Here is a 10,586-nt window from a genome sequence, read left to right as displayed (position 1 = left end):
CAGATGAATCACAGGGATGTTAGGAAGTATTTCTTCAGCCACAGAGTAGTCAGTAAGTGGAATAGTTTGGGAAGCGATGTAGTGGAGGCAGGATCCATACATAGCTTTAAGCAGAGGTATGATAAAGCTCACGGCTCAGGGAGAGTGACCTAGTAGCGATCAGTGAAGAGGCGGGGCCAGGAGCTCGGACTCGACCCCCGCAACCTCAACTAGGTGAGTACAACTAGGTGAGTACACACACACAAACACAAACACATACAAGAACACACACAATCTAACCCAAAACCCACACGCCATACCCACTGCCCCTACCCAGCTCATCACAAACTCCACCTTCACAGCAACCCCCCATAGTTCCTTGTCAAGTGGGAATGCTTCCCAAACCCAACGTACCCCCCAGACCACAATTTTAGAAAAGTTGAATGGGTGGAATAACAAATAAATGTAAGGAGTGACATGAAAGAGTCAAGGAGACGTCCCCAAACATCATAGCACTCACAGAAACGAAACTCACCAAGATGATAACAGATGCAATCTTTCCATCCGGATATCAGATCCTGAGGGTCCCAAAACATGGAGAGCCAAGATGATGGATGTGGTACTGGAAAACCTCATGCATCAATATGTTAGGAGCACTACCAGAAAGAGAGGTATTAATGAACTAGCAAGACTGGACCTAGTATTCACCTTGAGTAGTTCAGACATCGAGGACATCACATACGAAAGGCCGCTCTGAGCTAGTGATCACGTGATTCTGAGCTTTGAATATATAGTTGAGTTACAAGCGGAGAGGGTATTAGGAATAGGATGGGAGAAGCCAAACTATAAAAGGGGGACTACACAGGCATGAGGAATTTCCTGCAAGAGGTTTAGTAGGAAAGAGAATTGGTAGGAAAATCAGTGAACGAAATGATGGACTACATGACAACAGAATGTAAGGAGACAGAGGAGAGGTCTGTACCCAAGGGCAACATAAATAATGGGAAGACCAGAACGAGCCCTTAGTTCACCCAAAAGTGTAGGGAGGCAAAAGCAAAGTGTGCTAGAGAATGGAAAAAGTACAGACTACAAAGGACCCAGAAAAATAGAGATTAGTCGAAGAGCCAGAAACAAATATGCAGAGATAAGGAGGGAGGCCCAGCAATAATACGAAAATGACATAGCATCGAAAGTCAAGTCTGAACCAAAATTGTTGTATAGCCACATCAGGAGGAAAATAACAGTGGAGGACCAGGTGATCAGGCTGAGGAATTGTGAGGAATTCACAAGAAAAGACCAAGAGGTATGTGAGGAGCTAAGCATGAGATTTAAAGAAGTGTTCACAGTGAAGGCAGGAATGACTCAAGACAGTCAGAATAGGGGGGTACACCAACAAGGGATACACCAACAAGTGCTGGATGAAATATACACAACCGAGGAGATGCTATGTGAACTTGATACCTCAAAGGCGGTGGGACCAGACAACATCTCTCCGTGGGTCCTTAGAGAGGTAGCAGAGATGCAGTGTGTGCCACTAACAAAAATCTTCAATACATCCATTGAAACTGGGCAACTACTTGAGGTAGGGAAGATGGTAAATGTAGTCCCAATTTTTAAGAAAGGACATGGACACGAGGCTTTAATCTATAGACGTGTCACTGACGTGTACAGTATGCAAAGTCATGTAGATTATCAGGAGAATGGTGGAGCATCTAGAAAGAAACAAGCTTATAAACGACAACCAGCACAGTTTCAGGGAAGCTAAATGAAAAACTAAAGGTGGTTTATGACAAGGTAACAGAAGTAAGACACGACAGAGGGAGAGAGGGAGAGAGGGAGAGGGTGGGTATATTGCATTTTCTTGGACTGCAAGAAGGCCTTCGACGCAGTCCCTTACAAGAAATTAGTGCAGAAGCTAGAGGATCAGGCACGCATAATAGGAAAGGCACTGCAATGGATCAGAGAATATTTGACAGGGAGGCAACAACGAGTCATGGTGCGTGATGAGATGTCAGAGTGGGCTCATGTGACGAGCGGGGTTCCACAGGGATCAGTCCTAGGACCTGTGCTCTTTTTAGTGTATGTGAATGACATAACAGAAGGGATAGACTCAGAAGTGTCCCTGTTAATGTGACGTTAATGAGGAGAATTAAATCTGATGAGGATCAGGCAGGACTACAAAGAGACCTAGACAGGCTGCAAGCCTGGTCCTGCAACTACTTCCTCGAATTTAACCCCGCCAAATGCAAAGTCATGAAGATCAGGGAAGGGTAAAGAAGACCGCAGACAGAGTGTAGGGTAGGTGGCCAAAGACGCAAACCTTACTCAAACAAAATGATCTTGGAGTGAGTATAACACCGAGCACATCTCCTGAGGCGCACGTCAACCAGATAACTGCTGCAGCATATGGGAACCTGACAAAAATAAGGATGGTATTCCGATAACTCAATAAGGAATCGTTCACTTGTATGTCCGTACACATGTATGTCACGCCCATATTGGAGTATGCAGCACCAATCTGGAACACACACTTGGCAAAACATGTCAAGAAATTAGAGAATCTGCAAAGGTTTGCAACAAGACTAGTGCCAGAGCTAAGGAGAATGTCCTACGAAGATAGGTTAAAGAAATCGGCCTGACGACACTGGAGAATAGGAGGGTTAGGAGAGACATGACAACACCATACAAAATACTGCGAGGAATTGATAAGGTGGACAGAGACAGGATGTTCCAGAGATGGAACAGAGAGACAGAGTCTCAATTTGAAGTTCAAGACTCAGGTGAGCCAAAGGGATGTTAGGAGGTATTTCTTCAAGTATAGAGCTGTCAGGAAGTGGAATAGTCTGAAGAGTGACGTAGTGGAGGCAAGAGCCATACTTCGTATTATGATGAAGTTTGATAAAGCTCATGGGGCAGGGAGAGAAAAGACCTAGTAGCGATCAGTGAAGAGGCGGGGCCAGGAGCTATGAATCGACCCCAGCAACCACAAATAGGTGAATACACACACACCCACACACACACACCCACAACCACACCCACACACACACCCACACACACACCCACACCCCACACACCAGCACACCCACCCACACACACACACACACACACACACACACACACACACACACACACACACACACACACACACACACACACACACCAGCACACATATATAGAAGGCTATAGAAGGCAAAGGACCCAGGAGAATAAGGAGATCAGTCGTAGAGCCAGAAACGAATATGCACAGATAAGAAGGGAGGCCCAAAGACAATATGAAAATGACATAGCAGCGAAAGCCAAATCTGACCCGAAACTGTTGTACAGCCACATCAGGAGGAAAACAACAGTCAAGGACCAGGTAATCAGGCTAAGGAAGGAAGGAGGAGAGACAACAAGAAATGACCGTGAAGTATGTGAAGAACTCAACAAGAGATTCAAAGAAGTGTTCACAGAGGAGACAGAAGGGACTCCAGAAAGACGGAGAGGTGGGGCACACCACCAAGTGCTGGACACAGTGCACACAACCGAGGAAGAAGTGAAGAGGCTTCTGAGTGAGCTAGATACCTCAAAGGCAATGGGGCCAGATAACATCTCCCCATGGATATTGAGAGAGGGAGCAGAGGCGCTATGTGTACCCCTAACAACAATATTCAATACATCTATCGAAACAGGGAGATTGCCTGAGGCATGGAAGACAGCAAATGTAGTCCCAATCTTTAAAAAAGGAGACAGACATGAAGCATTAAACTACAGACCAGTGTCACTGACATGTATAGTATGCAAAATCATGGAGAAGATTATCAGGAGAAGAGTGGTGGAACACCTAGAAAGGAACGATCTCATCAACAGCAGCCAACATGGTTTCAGGGACGGGAAATCCTGTGTCACAAACCTACTGGAGTTCTATGACATGGTGACAGCAGTAAGACAAGAGAGAGAGGGGTGGGTGGATTGCATTTTCTTGGACTGCAAGAAGGCGTTTGACACAGTTCCACACAAGAGATTGGTGCAAAAACTGGAGGACCAAGCAGGGATAACAGGGAAGGCACTACAATGGATCAGGGAATACTTGTCAGGAAGACAGCAGCTAGTCATGGTACGTGGCGAGGTGTCAGAGTGGGCACCTGTGACCAGCGGGGTCCCGCAGGGGTCAGTCCTAGGACCAGTGCTGTTTCTGGTATTTGTGAACGACATGACGGAAGGAATAGACTCTGAGGTGTCCCTGTTTGCAGATGACGTGAAGTTGATGAGAAGAATTCACTCGATCGAAGACCAGGCAGAACTACAAAGGGATCTGGACAGGCTGCAGACCTGGTCCAGCAATTGGCTCCTGGAGTTCAATCCCACCAAGTGCAAAGTCATGAAGATTGGGGAAGGGCAAAGAAGGCCGCAGACGGAGTACAGTCTAGGGGGTCAGAGACTACAAACCTCACTCAAGGAAAAAGATCTTGGGGTGAGTATAACACCAGGCACATCTCCTGAAGCGCACATCAACCAAATAACTGCTGCAGCATATGGGCGCCTAGCAAACCTCAGAACAGCATTCCGACATCTTAATAAGGAATCATTCAGGACCCTGTACACAGTGTACGTTAGGCCCATATTGGAGTATGCGGCACCAGTTTGGAACCCACACCTAGCCAAGCACGTGAAGAAACTAGAGAAAGTGCAAATGTTTGCAACAAGACTAGTCCCAGAGCTAAGAGGTATGTCCTACGAGGAGAGGTTAAGGGAAATCAACCTGACGACACTGGAGGACAGGAGAGATAGGGGGACATGATAACGACATACAAAATACTGAGAGGAATTGACAAGGTGGACAAAGACAGGATGTTCCAGAGATTGGACACAGTGACAAGGGGACACAGTTGGAAGCTGAAGACACAGATGAATCACAGGGATGTTAGGAAGTATTTCTTCAGCCACAGAGTAGTCAGTAAGTGGAATAGTTTGGGAAGCGATGTAGTGGAGGCAGGATCCATACATAGCTTTAAGCAGAGGTATGATAAAGCTCACGGCTCAGGGAGAGTGACCTAGTAGCGATCAGTGAAGAGGCGGGGCCAGGAGCTCGGACTCGACCCCCGCAACCTCAACTAGGTGAGTACAACTAGGTGAGTACACACACACCCACACCCACACCCACACCCACACACCAGCACACACACACCCACACACACACACACACACCCACACACCAGCACACACACACCCACCCACACACACACACACACACACACACACACATACACACACACACCCACACACCAGCACTCACACACACACAACCACACACCAGCACACACACACCCACACACACACCCACACACACACCCACACACCAGCACACACACACCCACACGCAAACACATGAAAGGTATGATAAAGCTAATGGAGCAGGAAGAGTGACCCAGTAGCGGCCACTGAAAAGGCGGGGCCAGGAGCTGTGAATCGACCCCTGCAGCCACAACTAGGTGAGTACAGCTAGGTGAGTACACCAACACACACACACACGAGACATTATCTGGCAAGTCCCTCGGGACTTGCCAGATAATGAGCAGAGGTCATGATAAGATCTTTTTCTTGACCCACCTCCTCAAACAAGTCAGCCATAGATGTAGTCAGATCTAAGGAAGGGGTCCCAATCATATGTAGCATTTTGCCTAGATGGGGAGCGGGAAATGAATGGACGCCCAGGACAATTGATGCAAATTGCTGGCTAAACAGGTACTGCAAGGAACTTGCAATCCCAGTCATTGATAACTGAGACAAATTCTATGGCAAAGGACCCTAAGGCACTTTGACGTTTTTGGGTTATCTTAGGTTCTCTACACATATGCTGCTATGTATGATAATCTATGTAACTGTATTTGTGTATACCTGAATAAACGTACTTACTTACCCCAAGGGATGGGGTACATCTCTCTGGGGCTGGAGTGGTTTCATCAGCCAACTCAATCGAGGGGGCCATTGCTGACTTGTCTAGTACTTTAAACTGATAGATTATAGATGTACGTGTGTGTGGGAAACAATTAGGCTGCAGTACTAGGGTTGTAAACAGATATTGCCAGGATACCTCAGGGATATGTTTGAAAGACAATATTCAAAATAAAGTTGCTAGTTAAGACAAAGCAATTGATCAAAAAACAAAGAGAGACAGTAGAGAACAGAGAGTTACTAGCTCCCTTAAGATTTACAATACAAATAGTAGGAGTCTAAGAAATAAGATAGATGAGTTAAGATTACTTGCAGGTAACGTAGATATTATTGCTATAACGGAGACCTGGTTCAATCTGAATGCAACATACAAGGCTATAAACTATTCCACACTGATAGGGTCAACAAGAAGGGTAGTGGAGTGGTGATGTATGTCAGAGATAATTTAAGTTGTGTTAGACAATACATAATATTAGAAGCAGCGGACATAGAATCTGTTTGGCTACAGTTTCTCGAGGGTCTTGAAAAATTAATTTTTGGTGTAATTTATAAGTCCCAAAACCTTGATAGGGAGGGCAGTAAGCTGCTATGGGACAAAACTCATAAGACATCTAGATATGAAAATGTTGTGGTAATGGGTGACTTTAGACAAATTGATTGGAACACTGTGACAGGAAATCTTGAGTCTAGTGACTTTCTTGATACGATTTATAATTGCTTTTAAAAACAGTTTGTGACCGAACCAACTAGACTAGAGGAAACAACTCGCTTGACTTGGTTCTTGACAACAAAGAATCCCTAATTAATAATCTTGAAATTAATGATGAGCTTGACGCCCATATGCTGCAGCAGTTATTTGGTTGATGTGCGCTTCAGGAGATGTACCTGGTGTTATACTCACCCCAAGAAATTTTTCCTTGAGTGAGGTTTGTAGTCTCTGGTCCCCTAGACTGTACTCCATCTGCAGTCTTCTTTGCCCTTCCCCAATCTTCATGACTTTGCACTTGGTGGGGTTGAACTCCAGGAGCCAATTGCTGGACCAGGTCTGCAGCCTGTCCAAATCTCTTTGTAGTTCTGCCTGGTCTTCGATCGAATGAATTCTTCTCATCAACTTCACGTCATCTGTAAACAGGGACACTTCGGAGTCTATTCCTTCCGTCATGACGTTCACAAATACCAGAAACAGCACTGGTCCTAGGACTGACCCCTGTGGGACCCCGCTGGTCACAGGTGCCCACTCTGACACCTCGCCACGTACCATGACTCGCTGCTGTCTTCCTGACAAGTATTCCCTAATCCATTGTAGTACCTTCCTTGTTATCCCTGCTTGGTCCTCCACTTTTTGCACTAATCTCTTGTGTGGAACTGTGCCTAACGCCTTCTTGCAGTCCAAGAAAATCAATCCACCCACCCCTCTCTCTCTTGTCTTACTACTGTCACCATGTCATAGAACTCCAGTAGGTTTGTGACACAGGATTTCCCGCTCCTGAAACCATGTTGGCTGCTGTTGATGAGATCATTCCTTACTAGGTGTTCCACCACTCTTCTCCTGATAATCTTCTCCATGACTTTGCATACTATACATGTCAGTGACACTGGTCTGTAGTTTAATGCTTCATGTCTGTCTCATTTTTTAAAGATTGAGACTACATTTACTGTCTTCCATGCCTCAGGCAATCTCCCTATTTCGATAGATGTATTGAATATTGTTGTTAAGGGTACACATAGCGCCTCTGCTCCCTCTCTCAGGACCCATGGAGAGATGTTATCTGGCCCCATTGCCTTTGAGGTATCTAGCTCACTCAGAAGCCTCTTCACTTCTTCCTTGGTTGTGTGCACTGTGTCCAGCACTTGGTGGTGTACCCCACCTCTCCGTCTTTCTGGAGCCCCTTCTGTCTCCTCTTTGAACACTTCTTTAAATCTCTTGTTGAGTTCCTCACATACTTCACGGTTATTTCTTGTTGTCTCTCCTCCTTCCTTCCTTCCTTAGTCTGATTACCTGGTCCTTGGCTGTTGTTTTCCTCCTGATGTGGCTGTATAACAGCTTCGGGTCAGATTTGGCTTTCGCTGCTATGCCGTTTTCATATTGTCATTGGGCCTCCCTTCTTATCTGTGCATATTCATTTCTGGATCTACGACTGCTCTTCTTATTTTCCTGGGTCCTTTGCCTTCTATATTTCTTCCATTCCCTAGCACACTTGGTTTTTGCCTCCCTGCACCTTTGGGTGAACCATGGGCTCATCCTGGCTTTTTCATTAGTCCTGTTACCCTCGGGTACAAACCTCTCCTCAGCCTCCTTGCACATTGTTGCTACATATTCCATCATCTCATTAACTGGCTACCCTGCCAGTTCTCTGTCCCACTGAACCCCGTTCAGGAAGTTCCTCATTCCCGTGTAGTCCCCTTTCTTGTAGTTTGGCTTCATTCATCCTGGCCTTCCTGTTTCCCCCTCCATTTGTAGCTCTACTGTGTATTCGAAGCTTAAAACCACATGATCACTGGCCACAAGGGGTCTTTCATATGTGATGTCCTCAATATCTGCACTACTCAAGGTGAATACTAGGTCCAGTCTTGCTGGTTCATCCTCTCCTCTCTCTCTTGTAGTGTCCCTTACGTGTTGGTGCATGAAGTTTTCCAGTACCACCTCCATCATCTTAGCCCTCCATATGTCTTGGCCCCCATGTGGCTCCAAGCTCTCCCAATCGAGTACCAGCGACCAAGAGAGTACCAGTGACCTAGAGAGTACCAGTGGCCTAGAGAGTACCACTGACCTAGAGGGTACCAGACCTAGAGTGTTCCACTGACCTAGAGTACCACTGACCTAGAGAGTACCACTGACCTAGAGAGTACCACTGACCTAGAGAGTACCAGTGACCGAGAGACTACCAGTGACCTAGAGAGTACAAGTGACCTAGAGAGTACCAGTGACCTAGAGAGTACCAGTGACCTTGTGGTTAAAGTCGCCCATGATCAGGAGCTTTGCCTTGCATGCATGAGCTCTTCTGGCCACTGCAGCCAGTGTGTCAATCATCGCTCTATTGCTCTCGTCATACTGTTGCCTTGACCTCCTGCTGTTCTGTGGTGGGTTATACATCACTGCAATTACCACTTTGGGACCTCCAGAGTGAAGTGTTCCCGCTATGTAATCGCTTGCTTCTCCGCTGTCTCCTCTCTCCAGCTCATCAAAATTCCATCGGTTTTTGACCAACAGTGCCACTTCTCCACCCCTCCCCTGTTACCTCTGTCTTTCCTCAGGATTTGGTATCCCGTTGGAAAGATGGCATCTGTTATCATACCTGTTAGCTTGGTTTCTGTGAGAGCTATGATGTTCGGTGATGCCTCTTTGACTCTTTCGTGCCACTCCTCCCACTTATTTGTTATTCCATTAGCGTTTATGTACCATACTTTCAGTTTCCTTTCCAACACTGTAGTTTGGGGGGCCTGTGGGGGTGGGAGACCTGGTAGCATACTGTGGGATTCTATAGCTGGGTGTGTGTGTGTGTGTGTGTGTGTGTGTCTGTGTGACTGAACAATCAATATTTGCGCTAATAACTCATTACAGTTGTGACCGGATGTGGAAGTGTGAATTGCTCATTACTCTATAATTTGTTCATAATTGTAACCATGTATAAATGTAAGTAACCATTCTTACAGGATTCATTACCTTTGTAACTTGTGAGTTCATTACCTTTGTACCTAGTTCAGCTATCAAAACTTTGGGGGCCCAGTCCCTGGACCCATTACGTACCTCTGTAATCTGTAAATACCTTTGTAACTTGTCATGATTGCGACCAGACCTACCTGGAGTTCATTACCTTTGTAAATTATGAGTTCATTACCTTTATAATTGTGAATTCATTACCTCTGTAACTTGCTCAGCTATCAAAACTTTGGAGTCCAGTCCCTGGACCAATTATGTACCTCTGTAATCTTTTGACTACCGCCCACAAGATGGGTATGGGGTGCATAATAAACATATTAAACTAAAAAAAAATTAACTGATCGCCTTCAAACTTTCACAGAGACGATTGGTTTTGGTCAAAGGTCTACATTGATCTTGTGCTAGAGAATGACTCTTCTGATCGGCTTTAAATCTTAATCACTGATGTAATGGAATAAACCTCTGGATTAATCTTTGGTTTTGTAGCTTCGCTAATTTGTTAATTATATTTGTTAATTATATTGAAGAAAATGAACGAAGATAATTATTTCTTATGAAATATTCCAGCCTAGAGAGTACCAGTGACCTTGAGAGTACTAGTGACCTTGAGAGTACTAGTGACCTTGAGAGTACTAGTGACCTTGAGAGTACTAGTGACCTTGAGAGTACCAGTGACCTTGAGAGTACCAGTGACCTAGAGAGTACCAGTGACCTTGAGAGCACCAGTGACCTTGAGAGTACCAGTGACCTTGAGAGTACCAGTGACCTTGAGAATACCAGTGACAGAGAGTACCAGTGACCTTGAGAGTACCAGTGACCTTGAGAGTACCAGTGACCTTGAGAGTACCAGTGACCTAGAGAGTACCAGTGACCTTGAGAGTACCAGTGACCTTGAGAGTACCAGTGACCTTGAGAGTACCAATGACCTTGAGAGTACCAGTGACCTAGAGAGTACCAGTGACCTTGAGAGTACCAGTGACCTTGAGAGTACCAGTGACCTTGAGAGTACCAG

The sequence above is a fragment of the Cherax quadricarinatus genome, chromosome 62 (genome assembly GCF_038502225.1).
Source record: "Cherax quadricarinatus isolate ZL_2023a chromosome 62, ASM3850222v1, whole genome shotgun sequence".
NCBI classification, from domain to species: Eukaryota; Metazoa; Arthropoda; class Malacostraca; order Decapoda; family Parastacidae; genus Cherax; species Cherax quadricarinatus.
Note: the sequence above shows the minus strand (reverse complement) of the source record.